General features: G+C 39.5%; 1 pseudogene; it reads left to right on the top strand.

The window, feature by feature from the left end:
* The first annotated feature begins 352 nt into the window (after positions 1-352).
* Positions 353-452, top strand: LOC124668832 (annotated as a pseudogene).
* The last annotated feature ends 6264 nt before the right edge of the window (positions 453-6716 follow it).

Here is a 6716-nt window from a genome sequence, read left to right as displayed (position 1 = left end):
CTGTTTCCACTGCTCATGTTTGTTTATATGCCTTTTTTTCCTGCTTGTTTTCTAGATTTTCTGTATTTTGACATGGATGGCTGCGAATCTCACAGATTTATTTTACGTACTGCTTATAAACAAGGTTGGTGTGTGGTAGCATGAACGAAATTAGCATATGACTACAGGCAAGACAGGGACTCTGCAGCGCTCTCTGTTCAAATCGGGGGCGCGAATGATGTTTCCGTCTAGGGGAATCTCTGATTCTTATCTACGGAGTATGATTTTGTTTACTATCTCTTAATCTCGACCTGAATGTTCTGAATCTGACTGTTGCGTGCCCGTGTGTGGCAGCAAATCAGCATGAGCATAACTAGCATATGACGACAATCAAGACAGGGACTCTGCAGCCCTCCCGATTTCAAATCGGGGTCGTGAATGATGCATCCGTCTATGGGAATGTCTGATGCCAATCATCTCTCTCTCTCTCTCTCTCTCTCTCTCTCTCTCTCTCTCTCTCTCTCTCTCTCTCTCCCTCCCTCCGATCCCTCTCTCCCTCCCTCTCTCTCCCTCCCTCCCTCCCTCCCTCCCTCCCTCCCTCTCTCTCTCTCTCTCTCTCTCTCTCTCTCTCTCTCTCTCTCTTGCATTTTCTTGTCTCTTCTCGTGCTATTTTTGGTTTAGCTGTAACTTTGTTCAATACAGTTAGAGCATCTCGCAATGAGAAGTGCTTAATTCCAAGACTCTTCTTTTATCGAGTTAGGGGGGTGTGCTGAACTTCCAGCCGGATGATTTGCATCAAGAACGGGGATTGGAATCCACTTCTCCGTTGAAGCCCATTTGGATGTTGTGCTTGGATTCCTTTCTTCGTTTCTTGGCTGGGTTTCTCTCAGGAGTAAATTACAAAGCCTCCAACATGCACACATACACATATGCTTGCATGCTTGCGACACATTTTGAGTATAGCAGGCTGAATGGGCTCCGGGAATGGATACGTGTAAGCGAAGTTATGAAGCTTTGGCAAATCCGATGAAAGCCCCCACTAAATTCATGGTATATGTGTTTGAAGGATTATCTGATATTAGTTTGAGTCTGCCCACCTTCCATGGTTTGTTTCTAGTTGTTTTGCTTAAAAATTATCATGGCTAGATTTATTTGATCCTTAACAGTCATTAAATTTTCGATAGTGCTCTTGATCAAATATATAAACACGGTATTCTTGGCCAGCCCTATGATTACCAGCCACAGAATTGATATCTGAATTCGATTCTCTGATCAGTTGTAGCTTGCTTGGCTGCTGTAGTGGATCCAGCTTCCTTTGTTTCTAAATGAACGTGCAAAATTCTCTAAGGAGTAAATTGGATCATGCATGCGAACATGTATCTCTCTTTTTCCACCTACCTTGCTAGGCCTAGGTGGGCTCCAGCAGAGTTTTGGAGATACAAAAAGTATGAAGGCTTTGGTCAATGCACATTATCTTTGTTCGATGAAGTTGTTTGTAGACTCATGTATCACCTATCTCTGATGCATAATTTCTTGGAAATAATTGGATGATTTATTTGCATGTTGAGATTTTGGGTTGAATTTTTTATGCTTTGTCACTGGGATATTCTGATCAGCTGCCTTATGATTATTAAGAAATAAGAATGGAGATCTGAATGCACTTCTCTGTTGAAGCCTGCTTGGCCACTCTGGTGGATCGAATAGTATTAGCCTGCTGCTGCTACTGCTACTACTCTGCCACCACACCACCACTGTTCCCTGCATATGCTTGGACGACCAGATCCTTCTGAACTCCTGGTTTTTGGGAATCTGCTAGAGTTGCTCTTATTTCCTTCTGCCGAGCTGGCCAAGTGGTCTCCAGGGAACCAATATGTTGATGCAAGAAGTATGAAGGCTTTGCAGATCTAAAGAATGTGCCAACTTATGTTAAGCCAAGTTTTTATGCATCCCTACCTGCTAAACTGTCATGGCTCTTTCTGCAATATGATACTTTTGCAACCTTGACTTGCTGAATTGTCATGGATTTTTTTCTGCTACCTTGATTGCTGTATTGTCATGTGTCCACTAGCATATGACGATAAGCAAGACAGGGACTCTCTGATGCTAATCTCAAATTTCTTTTTCGCTTTTTTTTTTTTGTTTCTGTTCTTGTGCTAGTTGTTTTAGGTGCCTTGAAATGACCATTTCACGATGAAAAATGCTTAATCTTAGTTAGGGGGATGCACTAAACTGTCGGTCTCAAGATTAGCATGAAGAGCGGAGATCTGAATCCACTTCTCAGGTGAATCCTGCTTGGCCCCTGTTCTGGATGCCTTGCTTTCTTGGCTGAGTTTATGATTCTTCTCAGGAGTAATTACAAAACCACCAATATGCGCACACACATGTACGCAGAATGCGTCCACTATATTCATGGTAATCGTTGAAGGATTATTTGTTATTAGTTTGAGTAACCTTCCTTCCATAGTCCATTGCCAGGTGCTTTCCTTGTAAAAACCATCATTGTTAGATTTGTTGAGATCTGAAACAGTTATTGTCAACTCTTTTCACTGATTGCACATAACTTATGTAGAAATTTAAGTACTCATCATTGGACATGAGCAGTCGGGAGGATCAAGTCAAGAATATCTATAGTTCCCTTTTGTCACAAAGGAACATTGTGTGCTTGGCTAGCTTTAATGATTACTGCAAAAAATTGGGATTCTCTGCTCCGTTGAAGCTTGGTTGGGGAATGTGGTGGATCGAACTTCCCCCGTTTCTAAATAAATGAGCATTTTTCTCTTAGGACTAAATTGTATCATGCATGCATAGATATATCCGAATTTAGACAAATCTGTGACATCCTTTTCGGGAGGGAGGGATTATATATATCGTCCACCACCTTACTAGGCGGGCTTCTGTTAGAGTATCTGAAGATACAGAAAGTATGAAGGCTTTGGTGAATGCACAGAATGCTTTTTGTGGAAAGAAGCTGTTTGATGTCTCATGTATCACCCATCTCAGATGCATAACTTCTTCGAAATGGTTATGATGTTTTCGTTTCAAGTTGAGATTTGCAGTTAATTTTCGCGGCTTTGCCATTGGGATATTCTGATCTAGCTGGCCTGGTGATTACCATATGTCTCCAGCAAACGACTTGATCTCAACCTAGCTTCTGGTAGGTCAATTCTTATTATTTGTGAAATCAGTGCATGGACACCACAGATTATGTGAGCTGTTAGTGTCCTTGTCTAATTTCTCGTCTCCTACTTTATGAATGTAGATCTTGCTCTTCTTTTCTGCTTCTTATCTTCCCGGTCACATTTCCTTGATGATTCCATTGAGTTCAAGGATTACCCTCATGGTTTCCTTCTTGCATGACGATTACTGTTTGTGGGAAAATGAATATATGAGTTGCCTTTGAATTATTATCTCATTCCCCTGAGTTTAGTGCTCATATGTAGTTTCATTTTAGATTCTCCTTTTCAGTTTTGCATAAAATTCTGTTTGGACTTTTTTTAAAACCGTAGAATAGTAGTTAGCACTGGTTTTCACGAATCTTTGTTTTGCAGCATTGGTGATAAACTGATGATACTGTTTTTATATGCCATAGCTATTTTACTTTGGTTTCACATGTTCACAACATAGAGTGTATGTACAGAAAGCGGATAGTTATTTGATTTATGTTTGTTGTTCAACCTATAAGAGAGAAGGTTCTGTAGAGAGTTGCTTAGCATTCAAACTTGAAAGAATATATATGTAGCCATCTATGTCATACCAATAATATTTGTGAAAAATATCGCTCGAACATGCAACATTAAATCAAATGCCTGTAAGTTCAGATAAGTAAAGCAAATCGCTGGGCTTTAACTAGGCTCAACTTGACTTGATTGATAAGTTTAGGGTACTGTAAAATGTTCATGTAAATATGCAAATGAACATTTACATGCAAGTTTGTAGTTTATCCTTCTAAGTTTCTTCATGAAGTGCCTATCTATATGTTGGCTATGCACTGTCCCAATAAGTTTATTGAATCCAAACAAGATCTCATACCCGATAGTTGGCCCTTTTACCTTTATGAAATATCAAATGTTAGGCCCCAGTTCTTCCTCTTGCAAACTATGTACTACTACTACTTTTACATTTGGTTGTTGCAGACTCGTTTCTCTTGGTATGATACAAATTTGCGTTCTTCGAGTCACGACAACACATGGCAGGTCAATTCCGTCCAGCCCTGTTATCCCCTCTATTTCTGTTTGTTTAGGTTTAGTATATCTTCCATCATCTGCGAGGTTTGGACTTTGTACTGATGTTCAGTTGGTGTGCTGCTGTGCCCTCACTGTCTCCTAGATGATGCATTATCTTTGTCCTGCTACATTCTGGCTCTACACTTTTTGGTTTTCTGTGAGTAAGTATTGTGTATTGTACCAAAGGAAGGTGAATTTGTGCTTAGTCATTGTAGTTGTGTCACGGTGTAGATATGGGCCCTGAATTACCATATGCATGAAAAAAAACTCTATTTTGACCATGTTGGTTGCAGTTATCAACCAGAGTTTAATATGTGTAATTTCATTTATCAGACATATTTATGTTAGCTGTTTTCTCTGGCTTGCGAACAATACTTATCTGCAAGCCTGATACATGTCTAGGCCCCACAAATTATGCAGTTTGTAGTTTTTGGTCTTTATACTGAGACTATACTACCATAGCACCATCGCCATGGGTACCACCGAAGAAGATTTAATGCAGCATCGGGGTCGTTCTTGACCCCTCTTCATGTTCAAAAAAAAAAATCGCCATGGGTACCACCAACCAGATGCTTCCTTTCTTCACAGTTCAGGTGCGCTGCAGCGTTTTCCTGACTCTCAGGTATGTGCAGCTGCAGTGCCCGATTGCATTACTTCCAAACGAAACAAGGTTTTGATCTGATGATTTAAACGTTTGAATTTAATGTTAACAAGTACTTTGTGGTGGCTAATTCTATTGTCAGCGCCTTTCTCATGCTTTCACTTCCGCTGTCGATTGTGATCTTTGATGCGGCTGTATCTTCAAGTGCATTAGTGTTTAACATTGAAGTTAGTATCATGTCATCCAACATAATAGCAGGCCATAAAGAAAGACAAATACTGATTAAAAATAATTGTATAAACTATTTTAACTGAACTACAATAATGTCAGACAAGTCTCATGCCCCAACATGACAGAACCTGATTAGCAACAGTTTCAGTCTACAACAGTTTCTACAAGTCATTTTCAGACTGCAATGGTTTTTTTTCTCTCTTTTCGAGAGCACGCACAAAACGTACCTTGAAGAAGCATTGTCAATTACAAGAGCAGCTAAACTGTCGCGAACAACATCTGAGACTCACACACTCTAACCCCTCCTCCGTCTAAGGTCTACTCTCGCGCTCTCCCTCCTCTCAAACTGCAATTGTTTCAGTAGACTGTTTTTCAAGCACAAGCAGATTCTCATCCCACTATTAAATCAGTTTCCCAGCTTGATGATGCATGCATCCCACACGTAGGCATTATGCATAGCCAATCCATGAAGCTAAGCCAAAGTCGTCCTACAATGCCGGGGTCAGCACCTAGAAGCAACAACAGGAGAATCCTGTAAGATTTGCAGTACATAGTCTTCAAATTTTTTCTCTTCGTGGAGGCAATAAATTGATATTCAAGGAAAAAAAGCCAAATTTGAATCTGTGGTATGTAAAGGTGCAGCAGATGGTCAATGAAGAAAGAAAGGTCCTTCTCAAGGAAACAAATCAAAAAACAATCAAATATGAAGGCTAACCTTACAAGGGGACATCATGATCTTTCTGTGGGGTGGCATTCAGAACGACAACACTATGGACCGGGCGATCAACTCCATGATGCGGCATAGATAACTTGGGCTGGCCAGCTGTCCCACTCCGTCATTGGCACTGCATGTAGGTGCAGTCAAAGCTTATTGACTTTTGAAACACGAAAATCGTAGGTGGACAAGATCTTATAGACGTATAAAATTTTGAACCAGGTATTATAAACTTTTCAGCAACAAAGGAGAACTATATAAAAAAAATTGTCAAAATGATAAACGTTTCATTCTAGTGCTTAGTGCTTGTAGTCTTCGTTAGGTGGTTCAAATAACTTTTTGTATTTTTTCTTATTTTGGATTTTCTTGTACTCCTGATGAACATTATGAATATATCGGTGTACTTTTTGAAAAAAAATCTTCCTGTGAATTAGAATCTTTCTAATAAAATCTTTATGCTAATATGAATCAAATGTCATGGCATCTTCACAGGCTGAAGATATGAATGGGCAATCATCTTCTGCAAGTTCACGAAACACGTTTCTCTCTACCTGTATCTCACGATGGTATAATAAAGATCATGACACGGAGAGGAGAAATAATTGTTCAAGATACGAAAATTTATGTCTCCCAAAACATGACCAATTCCGTTGAGTTAGAAGGCAAGCAATGTTCTTGACTTGTCAGAGATAGATAGATTCTCTCAATATAAGAGCATTATTTTCTTCTTGACTGACAACAAATAAAATCTGTTGAAAAGTACACCAAAAAAAGGAATCTAAATGTAAAATGCAACGACAAGTAATGGAATTCACACTTCTCGGTCAACTAACAAAAACTAACCAGAGTTCAGATTGCATATTTGTTCATTCTGTCTGCAATGCAATCAGCATGACTCAGGTTTTTTTTTACAAAGATTGCATTCTGTTAAGGCAGTATATAAATCATGGAATATTCAATCTACAAA

Source organism: Lolium rigidum, chromosome 6 (genome assembly GCF_022539505.1).
Source record: "Lolium rigidum isolate FL_2022 chromosome 6, APGP_CSIRO_Lrig_0.1, whole genome shotgun sequence".
Lineage (NCBI taxonomy): Eukaryota > Viridiplantae > Streptophyta > Magnoliopsida > Poales > Poaceae > Lolium > Lolium rigidum.
The sequence above is the reverse complement of the archived record's forward strand: the minus strand, read 5'-3'. Positions and strand labels throughout refer to the sequence as shown.